Source organism: Sceloporus occidentalis, unplaced genomic scaffold (genome assembly GCF_023333645.1).
Source record: "Sceloporus occidentalis isolate IW3139 unplaced genomic scaffold, rSceOcc1.0.p SCAF_5, whole genome shotgun sequence".
NCBI classification, from domain to species: Eukaryota; Metazoa; Chordata; class Lepidosauria; order Squamata; family Phrynosomatidae; genus Sceloporus; species Sceloporus occidentalis.
Genome location: NW_028316985.1, coordinates 106,831 through 121,853, shown reverse-complemented (window position 1 = coordinate 121,853; position 15,023 = coordinate 106,831).

The window sequence follows — 15,023 nt, the reverse complement described above, 5'->3', positions numbered from 1 at the left end:
CCAGTTCTTTTAGTACCCTTGGATGGAGTTCATCTGGTCCTGGAGACCTAAATTCATTTAGATTAACCAGGTATTCCTCTACTATGAAATTCCACTATTCTCTATCTCCTGTTAGCATTTTGCCATCTTCTCCACGCAGCGGCCCCACCGTTTCCTCCTTCTTCCTTTTGCTGCGGACATATCCAAAAGAGCCCTTTTTGTTGTTCTTAACCTCTCTGGAAAGCCTGAGTTCATTCTGTGCTTTGGCTTTTCTGACTTTACCCCAAAACATGCCTGCTATTTGTTTGAATTCCTCTTTGGTGATTTCTCTGTTTTTCCATTTCTTAGACATCTTCCGTTTAAAACTTAGCTCAGTTGGAAGTTCCTTGGTCATCCATCCTGGTTTCTTGAGACATCTCCCATTATTCTTCCTCACTGGAACTGTTTGAAATTGTGCCTTCAGTATCTCTCTTTTTAGAAACTCCCATCCATCTTGAACTCCCTTCATTTTTAGTATTTCTGACCCTCAATACTTCTCTAAGTTTACTGAAATCGGCTTTCCTAAAGTCTAGAATGCGTGTTTGACTCTGCCTGGCTTCTCCTTTCCATTGTATAACAAACTCCAGGAGAACATGGTCACTTCCACCTAATGATCCCACCACTTGCACCCCATTAACCAAGTCATCCTTGTTGGTTAGGATCAGATCCAAAATAGCTGACCCCCTTGTTGCCTCTTCCACCTTTTGGACCATGAAATTGTCTTCCAGGCAAGTGAGGAAATTGCTAGACCTTGAGGATTTGGCTGAGTTTGACTTCCAGCAAATATCAGGATAGTTGAAGTCTCCCATCACTACTACATCTCTCTTTTCTGACTGTGTGGTCATCTGTTCTAGAAAGGCATCATCCAATTCCTCCGTCTGACTTGGGGGTCTGTAGTAGACTCCCACCGTAACATCCTTGTTGTTTCTGTCCCTTGGAGCTGGAAAACGGCTCTCGGTGCCTTAAATGCTGGCGTGGAAGAAAGCAGGGCCTCCCAGGGCTCCTCTGTTCAAGAGGTTCTGCAGGATAAGCGCTCTCCTGGGGAGAAGCGGCCTCTCGCTCTTCCTCCGGAGATCCTGGCAGGTGCTGACACCACAAACACACACACAGACACACATACACAAGTGCCTTCAGGTCTGCTTTGTCCCTGCGGTTTTTTGCTTCTCCTCTCATTCTCGCTCATCCTCAACATCATGGAAAGCTCACTGAAACAGAATGGCTGCTCTACCTATCTATCCATCCGTCTTTCCATCCATCCATCCATCCATCCATCCATCCATCCATCCATCTTCCTTCCTTCTGGCATGGGAGCATAAGGGAGGGGACTTTCATGTGGCTGCCATGCAGCTGAGCACATGTTGTGTGTCCATCCACCCTCTACCCATCCATCCATCCGTCCGTCTGTCCACCCGTCCGTCTGTCCACCCGTCCGTCTGTCCATACGTCTTCTGCCATGTGGGCATAACAAGGGGAGGCTGCCATGTAACTGAGCCCATGCCATCCATCTATCCACCCCCTGTCCATTAGTCCATTGTCCCTTCTCTACCATGTGAGCACAGGGAAAGGCTGCCATGTAACTAAGTGCATGCCATCCATCGTTCTGCTTCTGTCCATCCGTCCACCCTCCTTCCTCTGCCATCTCGTGAGGAGGAGGAGAACTGTCACCTGTGCCCACGCGGCATTAGAGGGAGGAGGCACTGGTGGGAGCGACGACCTCTTAAGCCGGCCCACCGGCCCCCAAAGACGCCAGCAGCACTGCCGGGGAAGGAGCCCTCCTCGTGAGGAGGAGGAGAACTGTCACCTGCGCCCGCGTGGCGTTACAGGGAGGAGGCGCTGGTGGGAGCAGCGACCTCTTAAGCCGGCCCACCGGCCCTCAAAGATGCCAGCAGCACCGCCAGCAGCACTGCCGGGGAAGGCGCCTTCCTCGTGAGGAGGAGGGAGAGGAGGGAGATCTGTTATCACGCCCGGACCATCTCAGTGCTAAGAACAATGGGCTGTGATTTGGGTTAGCTGACACTATCAACAAGGGAATGATGCTTTTCTGTGTCTCCTCTTGTTTTGGGGTGTTGTTGTCATTGATGTGTATGGGTATGGGGGTGGATATGGGATATGGGCTGCCTGATGATGTGGTGGATGCTTATGCTAATGTAATGGGAGCTCCTATTGAGATAGTACGGGGCAAGGGGAGGTATGGCAGTAGGAGAGTGGAGTTGCAACGCAAAAGAAGGCGAGATCGATGCGTAATATCTATCTCTCCTTCCATCCACTCTCCTAACCAAAGAGATCTGAAGGTCAGCCCAGCTGTACCACAAACCCTGTCTCTGCTCCTGTGCAACGCCAGGTCTGTAAAAAACAAGACCCACACATAGTCTACGATCTTCTGCAGGATAAAAACTGTGACCTGGCGTGCATTACTGAGACCTGGCTTGGGCCTGAGAGCGAGGCTGTGTGGGCACAGGCCCTCCCAGCTGGGTACTCAGTTAAGGACCAGATCAGGTTAGGTGGGCGGGGGTGGTGGTGTTGCCTTGATTCATAAAAACACTCTCTCCTTAACCAGGAACCCTGTCCGGAAAATGGATTACATTGAGTGTATCTACCTGACCCTGAAGGCCAGGGACAGTCTAGGGATTCTGTTGGTCTACCATCCACCCCGTGCGCTAACAGACTCCCTGGCCGAGCTCACGCAGCTGGTCTTGGAACTGGTGTTGGAGTCCCCCAGGCTTCTTGTCCTGGGGGACCTCAACATCCCTTTTGAGGCCAGTCAAAATCCAACAGGTGCAGCTCAGGAGTTCATGACTACCATGACTGCCATGGGCCTGTCTCAATTGGTCTCGGGGCCCACACATTGCGCTGGTAATACCCTCGATGTGGTCTTTAGTACGGACATGGAGTCTCCGTGGGCAGAGATCTCTAATATCTCTGCCCTATCATGGACGGATCATTTTCTGGTTGAGGCTCGAATCAAGGCTTCTACCTCTAGAACCCACCCCCCCCCCGGGGTGGCGGACCTATTAGGATGGTCCACTCTCGAAGGCTGATGGAACCCAAAAGGTTCCAAGAAGCCCTAGAGGGGGCATATGGCTGGAACTGACGGCGATTCTGTTGATGCCCTGACTAACATCTGGGATACTGATCTCTCCAGGGCTATACACAGTATCGCTCCCAAGCGTCCTCTCAGGCCTGCTTCCAAAAAACAACCCTGGTATACGGAAGACCTCAGGGAAAGGAAGCGGGTTCTGCGACGACTAGAGAGCGACTGGTGAGGACACCAGCACTAAGCCGACAAGGCACTCCTAGACTCTCATTTGGAGGCCTATGGAGTGGCAATAAGTGCAGCAAAGAATTCGTTCTATGCTGCACGTATTGCGTCCGCGGAGTCGTGTCCGGCAGAGCTGTTCAGGGTAGTGAGGGAGTTAACACATCTGCCCCCCTCCCTGATCCCTATCCTAGAACCATCTAAAGCCTGCTGTGACAAATTTAACAACTTCTTCGCGGATAAAACCTCTCGGATAAGGGCTGATCAACGCCAGTATTTCTTCAGAATCTATAAGAGAGGTGTCCAGAGCTTCCGTGGCCCCTGTTAAACTGGATCACTTTGAGTTTGTTAGTACCGAGGAAGTGGACAAGATCCTTCGAAGCATTAGGAAGACGACATGCTCTCTCGATCCCTGTCCCTCATGGCTGGCGGCTCAGGGGGGGGATGCAGTGCTAACTATGTTGCACCGCATAATTAATACATCTCTAAGTGAGGGACAGTTTCCATCTAAATTGAAATTAGCAGTGGTGAAACCCCTGCTAAAAAAAACCTCCTTAGACCCCCTGATTTATAATAACTATTGGCCTGTATCGCTGCTGCCTTTCTTGGGGAAGGTGATCGAGAGAGCGGTCGCTTTCCAGCTTCAATGGATCTTGGATGAGACGGATTTTCTAGACCCATTTCAAACCGGCTTCCGGGCGGGCTATGGAGTTGAGACTGCCATGGTCGCCTTAGTCGATGATCTCCGTCTGGGCATGGACAGGGGAAGTGTGACCCTGTTGGTGCTTTTGGACATCTCAGCGGCTTTTGATACCATTGACCATGGTATCCTTCTGGAGCACCTGAGGGAGTTAGGTATCGGGGGCACTGCGCTCCAGTGGTTCCGTTCCTACCTCTCGGGCAGGTTCCAGATGGTGCAGCTGGGGGACTGTTGTTCCAATAAGAGGGCCCTTACATCTGGCGTCCCTCAAGGAGCCATTCTGTCCCCATGCTATTTAACATTTACATGAAACTGCTGGGAGAGATCATCCGGAGACACGGGGCGCGGTGTTATCAGTACGCTGATGACACCCAAATATGTTTCTCTGTGCCCCCGACTGATGCAGTGACCAAGGATGGCGTCTCTCCTCTAAATGCTTGCTTGGAGTCGGTAATGGGCTGGATGAGGGAAAACAGACTCAGCCTGAATCCAGAGAAAACGGAGGTACTGGTGATAGGTTCCCTGGGTCCGGGTGGTGAGATTTGCCATCCTGTCCTGAACGGGGTCACGCTCCCCCTTGAAGGACTCGGTTCGCAGCTTGGGAGTGCTCCTGGACTCGTCGCTCCAGCTGTCATCTCAGGTGGATGCGGCGGTCAGGAGCGCTTGTTATCAGCTTCAGTTGATATGCCAGCTGCGTCCCTACCTGGACCGGAGAGAACTTGAAACTGTAGTACATGCTCTGGTAACCTCTCGATTGGATTTCTGTAATGCGCTCTACATGGGGCAACCCTTGTACCAAACCCGGAAGCTACAGTTGGTGCAGAATATGGCAGCGCAATTGGTCGCTGGTGGTTCCAGGTCAGATCACATAACACCTATCTTGAAAGACCTTCATTGGCTGCCTATTTGCTTCCGGGCTCAATACAAGGTGTTGGTTATTACCTATAAAGCCCTAAATGACTTGGGCCCAGGGTACTTGGAGGACCGCCTCTCCCCATATAATCCGCCCCGCTCACTCAGGTCAGCAGGGAAGAAACTGCTAGAGGTCCCAACTGTACGTTATGCAAGGACCTCGCAACGGGCCTTTTCCATCTCTGCCCCAAGACTATGGAATAATCTTCCAGATGAGCTCTGCTCCACCACATCTTTAGAGACTTTTAAAAAGAACCTGAAGACGTGTTTATTTTCTCAAGCCTTCCCCTCATGAGACGTTAGTTTAAGTTCCACCCCCTCAGTTTTTGACAACCTTGTGATGTCTATGGATTTTCCCCATTCAGCTGAACCTGTTTTTATTGCTATTGTGATTGTTTTTAAATACTGTTTTAATTGTTTTTATCTTGATGTAGTTTTTCATTCAAACTTGTACACCACTTTGATCACAAATTGGAAAAGCGGGATATAAATAAACTAATTATTATTATTATTATTATTATTATTAATCTAGGAATAAGGGGAGGCTGCCATGTAATTGGATGCATGCTGTCCATTTGTCCACCCTCTGTCTATCCATCTATCTGTCCACACTCCTTCCTCTGGCATATGGGCACAAGGGGAGGCTGCCACGTAACTGAGTGCATGCCATCCATCCTTCCACCCTCTTGTCCATTTGTTCACCCTCCTTCCTCTGCCATGTGGGCATAACAGGGGGGCTGCCAGGTAACTGAGCCCATGCCGTCCATCCATCCATCCGTCTACCCTCCTTCCTCTGCCATGTGGGCATAACCTGCCACGTAACTGCTTCCTTCCCCTCTGAATGAGGCCACTTTCTGCCATGGAGGAGGCTGAGCTGCAGGAGGGACGCACACAGAGGGGCCTTGTGGTTGTTGTGTTTGGGCTGAGCATCCCTCTCTCATGCCCTCCTTCCTTCGGTTGACTGGCTGACCTTCCTGGGGCTGTCAGGGGAGACGCGCAACACAAGGTCATGGCAACGCGCATGATGGGGAGGTTTGTTTTTCTTTTGCCCAGATGTTATCAGATGCAAGAGGAGGGGACATGGGGGGATGTGAGTCAGCAGCAGCCACATCTTCCTCTCCCTCTTTCTCTCGTTCTCTCTTTCCCTCCCTCCGTCTCCAGTGTCTGCTTCGCACTGTCAGACTTTTTTAGCATTGCACAAGAGAGACCCACGTTTCTGCTGAGTTAGTCTGTTGCAGCGAAAACAACACTTGCTCATGACCTCTGCAAAAGCAAAAGCACTGAGAGGCTGATGAGGACAAAGATGAGGCCGAGGGCGAGGAGGAGGAGGAGGATGGTGATGATGATGGGGATGAGGATGACGCTGAAGATGATGATAACACCAATGATGGGAACAACAATGACGCATTGATTGTGGAAAGGAGGGAAAGACCACAGGCCTTGCAGCTCAGAAACCTTTCGGAGGAGGAGGGAGACAGTACTGGTACAAAGTGTGCCTTGTTGCTCTTCTTGCTCACAGAGTCTCCCAGGTGTTACTGGCTGGAATTTGGGACAATTCAGATGGGAAAGGCAGAAGGCATAGAGAGAGAGGGAGACTGCAGATCAGATGGATAGATTCAATCTTGGAGGTCAAAGGCCTGAATTTGCAGGACCTGAACAGAGCAATGGAGGACAGGGGTCTTGGAGGAGTCCCATCCATAGGGTCGCCAAGAGTCGATGTCGATTTGAGGCAACTCACAACAACGATTCAGATTCATTTCCAAGAATTTAGGAATCAGGAAGGAATCGGCCTAAATCCTATTCTTCGCCCCGACTGCACTTGAGCCCTTGAGTCAAGGCAGTGCCTCTGACTTGGGGGCAATTAGATATTTCTTTGTATATTTGTATGCCAACAGATCTTGCAGCACCATTGAAACTAACTGAAACAAAGAAGCTGGTGGAGTAATCTTTGTATGTATGCTTGTTTGACATCATACCTTTCTCCTTGCGCAGGGCCTGAGCCAGGAAGAGGAGTGTAGCCAAGGCTGGATTGAAGTCAAGAGGAGGACCCTGGAGCTGTTGCAAAAACATGGCCCCTTTTCTGCACCTTTTCCAGGAGGGGCGACTTAGAACTGAACTCATCAACAGGACATAGGAAAGGGATCTAGGGGTCCTAGTAGACCCCAAGTTGAACATGAGTCAAGAGTGCAATGAGGCAGCTAACAAGGCCAATGTGATTCCTGGCTGCATTGATAAAAGTATAGTGTCTAGATCAGGAGAAGTCATAGTCCCACTCTATTCTGCTCTGGCCCCATCTGGAATAATATTGTGTCCAGTGCTGGGCACCTGCTCCCGGAAAAGAGATTCCAGCTCAACATTAGGAAGAACTTCCTGATCGTATAAGAGCTGTTTGACGTTGGCACACACTCCTTCCTTGGAGATTGTAGTGGAGTCTCCTTCTTTGGAGGCTGTCTTTAAGCAGAGGCTGGGTGGCTGTCTGTCACAAGGGGTGTTTTGACTGTGATTTCCTGCATAGCAGAATGGGGTCAGACTGGATCAGGGTCCTTCTTGTGGTGTCTTCCAACACTATGGTTCTACGATCTCAGGTCATACCCACCCAGAGGTCCTTGGCCTGAGCTGTTGGAGGAGAGTCCTGCAGATGCAATGGACTGCCAAAAAGACAAATAAGTGGGTCCAAGAACAAATCAGTCCTGAAAGTTCCCCAGAAACCAAGATGCCTAACCTGGGGCATGAACATCTCATGAGAAGGCATGACTCGCTTGGCAAAGTGGAAGGCAGCAGGACAAGAAGAATAGCACATTATCGGCAGACCCACAGACCCAGGTGGTGATACTCTAACATCATTATTACAATGTATAATTAATGCATCCTTCAGGGAGGGTAAATTTCCATCGAGCTTGAAACTAGCAATAGCTAAACCATTACTCAAGAAACCCTCCCTGGACCCCTGATGAGAAAGAACTATAGACTGGTCTCATTATTGCCATTCTCAGGCAAGGTGATTGAGAGAGCAGTCACCATCCAACTCCAAGCAATCTTGGATGAAACCAATTTTCTGGACCCATTTCAAACTGGCTTTAGAGCAGGTTATGGAGTTGAGACTGCCATGGTCGCCTTAGTCGATGATCTCCGTCTGGGCATCGACGGGGGAAGTGTGACCCTGTTGGTGCTTTTGGACATCTCAGCGACTTTCGATACCATTGACCATGGTATCCTTCTGGAGCACCTGAGAGAGCTGGGCATCGGGGGCACTGCGCTCCAGTGGTTCTGTTCCTATTTCTCAGAAGGTTCCAGATGGTGCAACTGGGGGACACTTCCTCCTCTAAGAGGGAACTGACATCTGGTGTCCCTCAGGGAGCTATTTTGTCCCCCACTTTGTTTAACATTTACATGAAACCGCTGGGAGAGATCATCCAGAGACACAGGGCGCGGTGTTATCAGTATGCTGATGACACCCAAATATGCTTCTCTGTGTCTCCGACTGATGCAGTGACCAAGGATGGCGTCTCTCCTCTGAATGCCCGCCTGGAGTCGGTCATGGGCTGGATGAGGGAAAACAAACTCAGTTTGAATCCAGAGAAAACGGAAGTACTGGTGATAGGTCCCCCAGGCCTTAGAAAGGAAATTTATCCACCTGTCCTGGACGGGGTCACACTTCCCCTGAAGGACCAAGTTCGCAGTTTAGGAGTACTTCTGGACTCGCCTCTGCAGTTGACATCTCAAGTAGATGCGACGGTCCGAAGTGCTTGCTATCAACTTCGGTTGATATGCCAACTGCGGCCCTTTCTGGGCCAAAGGGACCTTGAAACTGTAGTACATGCTCTGGTAACCTCTCGATTAGATTTCTGTAATGCGCTCTACATGGGGCTACCCTTGTACCAAGCCCGGAAGCTTCAGTTAGTGCAAAATATGGCAGCCAGATTGGTCACTGGTGCGTCCAGGTTTGACCATATAACACCTATCTTGAAAGATCTTCACTGGCTGCCCATTCGCTTCCGAGCGCAATACAAGGTGTTGGTCACTACCTATAAAGCCCTACATGGCTTGGACCCGAGTTACTTGAGGGACCGCATCTCCCCATATGATCCGCCCCACACAATCAGAACATCCAGGAAGAACTTACTGGTAATTCCACCTTCCAAATATGTCTCCACATCCCAGATGGCCTTTTCAGTGGTGGCCCCACGGATGTGGAATGATCTACCTGAGGAGCTCCGCCTTATGACCCCCTTGGAAGCCTTCCAAAAGAGACTCAAAACTGTTCTCTTTGGCCAAGCTTTTCCCCTGAAGAGTGAAGATAGACGCGTTTGTTGCCAGCGACTCCCTGCCTTTCCCCGGTTATGCATGTCATGTGACTGTTGTATTAATCGATGTTATATTGTTGTAATCTTTTTATATTTTTATAGAGTCTTTATATAATTGTTTTAATAGTCTGAAACCCCGCTTTGATCCATCGGAGAGGCGGGGAAACATAAATAAATTATTATTATCATCATCATCATCATTATCATCAAGGGAGCCGTGGCGGCTGCAGGGTCTGAGTAGCGCTGTTGGCATCATCCCAGAATCCTAGAATTGGAAGAGACCCCAAAGATGACCCATTCCAACCCTATTCTGCCATGCAGGAAAACACAAAGAAAGCACTCCCAAGAGACACCATGGAAGTGTCTTCTTCATAGGGTCACCATAAGTCAAGGTTGGCTTGATGGAGATTGACAAGAACCTGGGGAGACATGAGAGAGCGGTGTGAAAACTATGCGCCGTGGGGAGGACCGATCCACAGAAGTGCAAGGATGGCTGATACAAGGAAGGCCTTCTTCGCAGCGTTAAACCGAGGAAGTCCTGCCGCAAGAGCTAGTGATGGCTGCCAACTCAGAAGGCTTTGGCGTGGGACTGATCCGATTCATGGATGAAGGAGCTAGTCAGGGTTGGAACGGATCCTCCGTGGTGGGAATGGGAGACGGAGGAAGCAGGTGTTGTCCTCTTAATTTGGGGAAGGGGCTTTTGTTGGCGCCTGGAAGGAAAGGGGTCCTTGGCCCACAACACCAGGGCTCTTCTTCTGGTTTTCCCCTCTTAAACGGTTGCTACTTATATATTTATGTTGAATCTCTCTCTCTCTCTCTCTCTCTCTCTCTTCGTTGCTGTCTGGTTTATTTTCTGATGCTTGCTTTCATCGCTTATTCATGTAATTGCTTTATTGTGTATGAATTAAAATTAATTGCATTTTTAGTGGCTATGAAAGATTGATATTTGTTTTGTAATGTGTTATGTGCCCAAGACGGGTAATTTACTGTTGATGGGGATTGAATTAATTTCATAAGAATTTAGCAGATTTATTGCCTTGCTGATAGTGTTTTGATATGGATTTGCCTTTCAACCGGTTTTCCATTCTGGCACCTTGCGTTTTGTTTTATCGATTGCGATGCTGATAGCAGCCGAATCGAGAGAAGGAGAGCAAGGCCTTCCGCTCTCCCTCCTTCCTTTGCAGGACCGCTTTCCTCCTCCATCTTCTTCTTCTGCAAATTTAAAGGAGTCTCTAAACAGCGGTTGGATGGGCATTTCTAAGACCGCTTTGGTTGGTATTCCTGCATGGCAGAATAAAATGGCCCTTGGGGTCCCTTCCGACTCAAGGATTGTATGACTATATGATAAGATAAGTCTTGGATGAAGCCGATTACCTGGACCCATTTCAAACTGGCTTCAGAGTGGGACACAGAGTCGAGACTGCCATGGTCGCCCTAGTCGATGATCTCCATCTGGGCATCGACAGGGGAAGTGTGACCCTGCTGGTGCTCTTGGACATCTCAGCGGCCATCGATACCATTGACCGTGGTATCTTTCTGGAACGCCTGAGGGATTTAGGTATCGGGGCACTGCACTCCAGTGGTTCCGGTCCTACCTCTTGGGTCGGTTCCAGATGGTGAGGCTGGGGAACAGCTGCTCCCGTAAAAGGGAGCTGACATTGGGCGTCCCTCAGGGCGCCATCCTGTCCTCCATGCTATTTAACATTTACATGAAGCCGCTGGGACAGATAATCCGGAGTCATGGAGCTCGGTGTTATCAATACGCTGATGACACCCAGATCTGTCTCTCCATGTCTCCGACTGAGACAGTGACTAAGGAAGGCATCTCTCCTCTGGATCCCTGTCTGGAGTCAGTAATGGGCTGGATGAGGGAAAACAAACTCAAGCTGAATCCAGAGAAAACAGAGGTACTCGTGATAGGTACCCCAGATCCAGACGGAGGAATTTGTCACCCAGTTCTGGACGGGGTCACACTCCCCCAAAGGACAAAGTTCATAGTCTGGGAGTACTCTTGGACTCATCTCTACATTTATCATCCCAGGTGGACGCGATGGCCAAGAGTGCTTGGTACCAGCTTTGGCTGATATGCCAACTGCGCCCCTGTCTGGATCGAAAGGACCTAGAAACAGTAGTACATGCACTGGTAACCTCTCGTTTGGATTTCTGTAATGCGCTCTACATGGGGCTACCTTTGTACCAAGTCCGGAAGCTTCAGTTAGTTCAAAATGCTGCAGCCAGATTGGTCACCGGATCTTCAAGGCAAGATCACATAACACCGGGACTAAAATCTCTCCACTGGCTGCCAATCAGCTTCCGGGCTCAATACAAAGTATTGGTTATTACCTATAAAGCCCTATATGGCTTGGGCCCGAGTTACTTGAGGGAATGCCTCTCCCAACATAATCCGCCCTGCACTCTCAGAACAACGGGGAAATATTTACTTGAACACCCCAGAGTGAGACTGACAAAAACACACCAGAAACCCTATACGGCAATAGCCCCAACCCACTGGAATGCCCTCCTGGAAGAGATCCGACTCAGCCTTACGCTGGAAGCCTTCAAAAAGGCATTGAAACCCCATCTCTTCCAGTTCGCATACCCTCCCCGCTCTCTGTGGAAGTAGCACACCTATTAAGACCCGGATGCCCAGCCGCAACTCAGAGCTTGGACTCTCTGTATATTGTTTTTAAGGATTGTTTTATCAATCTGTAGGTAATCATTGATGTTTTATATTGTTTTGTCCTGTGACATCTCACATAGTTGTAATGTGTGAACCGCTTTGATCTGGAGGAAAGGCGGCATACAAATAAACGTTATTTATTTATTATTATAATCAGATGATTCTGTGATTTGTTTGTTTTCTTTCTTTCTTTCTTTCTTTCTTTCTTTCTTTCTTTCTTTCTTTCTTTCTTTCTCTAAATGGGTATGTTCTTAAATTGCTCCTAATTCTATTTGTAGTTAAATTATGTTTTTTTAAAATAAAAATTTAATTAGTTATAAAATCGTACAAAACATACAAAGCAACAGAAATGTCATACAAAAGAAGAAAAGAATAAAACGTAAGAAGAGGAAAGGCAGCTAAACCAACAAGTGTATTTATACACAGTAATTGCCATTCGAGAATTTAACCTCTTTACCAACATCCTTCTTTCCTCCTTTCTATCTACAATCTCCCCTCAATCATTCTTTCCTTTAATACCCCTTTTCTCTTCTTTCCCTTTCTTGTTTTCATTCTCGGTTCCTAAATCCTTTCTACGTACCTTACTCCCTCTCTACTCTCTTCTCCTCTTCATTTCGCAGACACTCTTCCCCTTCTTCTCAGCTGCTCTAACCTTGCATCACATTCTTTAGCCTTCTTCGCACATCACTCTCTCTGGCTGCCTTCTTCTTATCAGCCTCTGATTAGTACACTTCTACCTTCCCTGACTTTCATCCTCTGGCTTCTTGTGATTTAGGTTAATTATGTTTTCCCTCCTGTCTTTTCCAATGCTGTGGACTTTCCTTACAGTCTCTGGGGCGGCAAGGGAGATTGTGGGGCCAAAAGCAGGGGATTCTCAGGTGGGCTGTGTGCCCTTCTCACCAGCGGTGTCCCCAGGGTTGGGGTCACCCAGTGCGGTCACTCATGGCACCACCACCCCCTCCATTGACCTCTTCCTCCCATTTCACACCAGACAGAATCCTTAGTCATGCTTTTTTGTACTGAAATGGTGAAGGGAAGGGCCTGGAAACCATGAAGCCCAATGAGGAGAGACTTAGGGAATTTCTGGGGATGCTTAGTCTGGAGAAGAGAAGGCTAAGAGGTGATAGGAAAGCCCTGTTTAAATACTTGAAGAGATGTCATTTTGAGGAGGGAGCAAGCTTGTTTTCTGCTGCTCCAGAGAATAGGACACGATGAGCAATGGATGAAAGGTACAGGAAAAGAGTTTCCACCTTGACATTAGGAGGAACGTCTTGATAGTAAGGGCTGTTTGACAGTGGAAGATGCTGCTTTGGATTCTCCCTCCATAGAAGTCTTTTAGCGGAGTCATGCCATCTGTCAGGGATGCTTTGATTGAGATTTCCTGCATGGCAGAATGGGGTTGGACTGGATCAGGACCCTTGGGTCTCTTTCAACTGTATGACTCTTTGGTTCTATATGTCATATTGAGGATGAAGGAAGCTTGTTTTCTGCTGCTCCAGGGAACAGGACCCAAAACAATGGATGCAAGCTCCAGGAAAAGAGTCCTCTTAAACATTAGGAAGAGCCTCCTGACAGTAAGGGCTGTTTGACAGTGGAACACATACTTCCTCGGAAGGTGATAGTCCCAGTCTTTGGCGGTCAGTAAACAGAGGCTGGATGGCCATCTGTCACAGGGAGGACTCTGACTGTGAGTTCCTGCATGGCAGAAGGGGGGGTTGGACTGGGCACCTACCCACTGGTGCTTGGCCTTTGGCCTTGCATCGCCTTCACCATTGCTGACTAAGCTTGCCATTCGTTCATCCAAGCAGGTTTACCCAGCATGCCTTGCAGCCCCTCTTTACTCCGCTCTGGTGGAAGGAAGCATCATTCGCAGCAGGTACCTCTGAGTGGGCAAGGAGGATCTCAGACTGTAAACACCGAGAAGGAAAACGCCAAGGCGGGCGGAAGGCACAGACGAGTCACTCTGCTCATTTTGGGTCCTTTTCAGCCCGAAGCAGGTGCCTCTCCGCCGCCTCCTCCATGAGCATCCGAGGGCCTTTTGATGCTGCCACTTCCACACTTCCACACTCCTGCGCTCAGCACACCCTGCGAAGGAAGTCCCTGCCAAGTAGAAATGCTTCACGCATCTCAGAAGCAGAACGCCGTTCTCCCCGGGGCTTTTGCCGGAGGGATGTGTCAGCCCTTCATGTGTCACACGACGATGACAATGCTCCCTGTGTTTTCAGCCTTGGCTGGGATCCCACACTGAGGAACTGAGGGAGGGCAACTTTGCGCCTGTGGAATTATGCGGCAGATGCTCCAGGTCACCTTGTTGGTGAACCGCGATGATGGGTGGCTGAATGAGCATCCAAAGGTGCTCATAGCCCATATGCTACATGCAATGTTGCACCCATGTGCAATTGACATTCACAGTCATGTGCAAGCGTGTTCAATGCACAAGCACTTGTGCAATTGCACACAATGACACAGCATACGGAGCTGTGCTTCTGTGACTTCGAATGGGATACAACTGTCCTGCAACACACAAAAACGCCCGACCCGTTCCGCTTGTTCATGAAGCACCAACAGGATTCAGCCCTTGGGAAAGTTGCTATGGGTGACCCCCCAGCTGCAAGTTGCCACACAAGGCACATGTGCATCCTTAGGAGAGCCCACTTCAAATACCTGAAGAAATAATTTGCCCCATAGTGCTCCCAAATGCCCTTTGGTGGGGCATAAGGACAGGATTGGCACATGGCTGGGCTCCCCTGGGCTAAAACATCACAGGACAAGCCTGTTCTTTAGAAACAACTGCAGGAAATGAAGTGGAAGTAACTTCTGAGTTTAGAAAGGTCAAGGCACATGGGGAGCAAAACTACGGCTTTTTGAACCCGGCTCATGCCATGCCTCGTTGGCCCTGATCCATCCTCCCAAAGGGAACCGTTGTGGGGAACTGTTATTTTATAGACCAGAAACCCTGAGAACGAACCGCAGCATCAATAACTGCCAGGATCATCCCTCCCAAATGTTGTGCTCCATGATGCCCTGCTAGCCACTGGCAACAGGTGGCAATGGCCACAAACACGCCTGCTCTTTTCCACGGGTCCAGAAACGTTCAATCGAACATCTTTCAGTCCACAGAAGGGAGCGCTGAGAGAGATGCTGCCTCCAGAA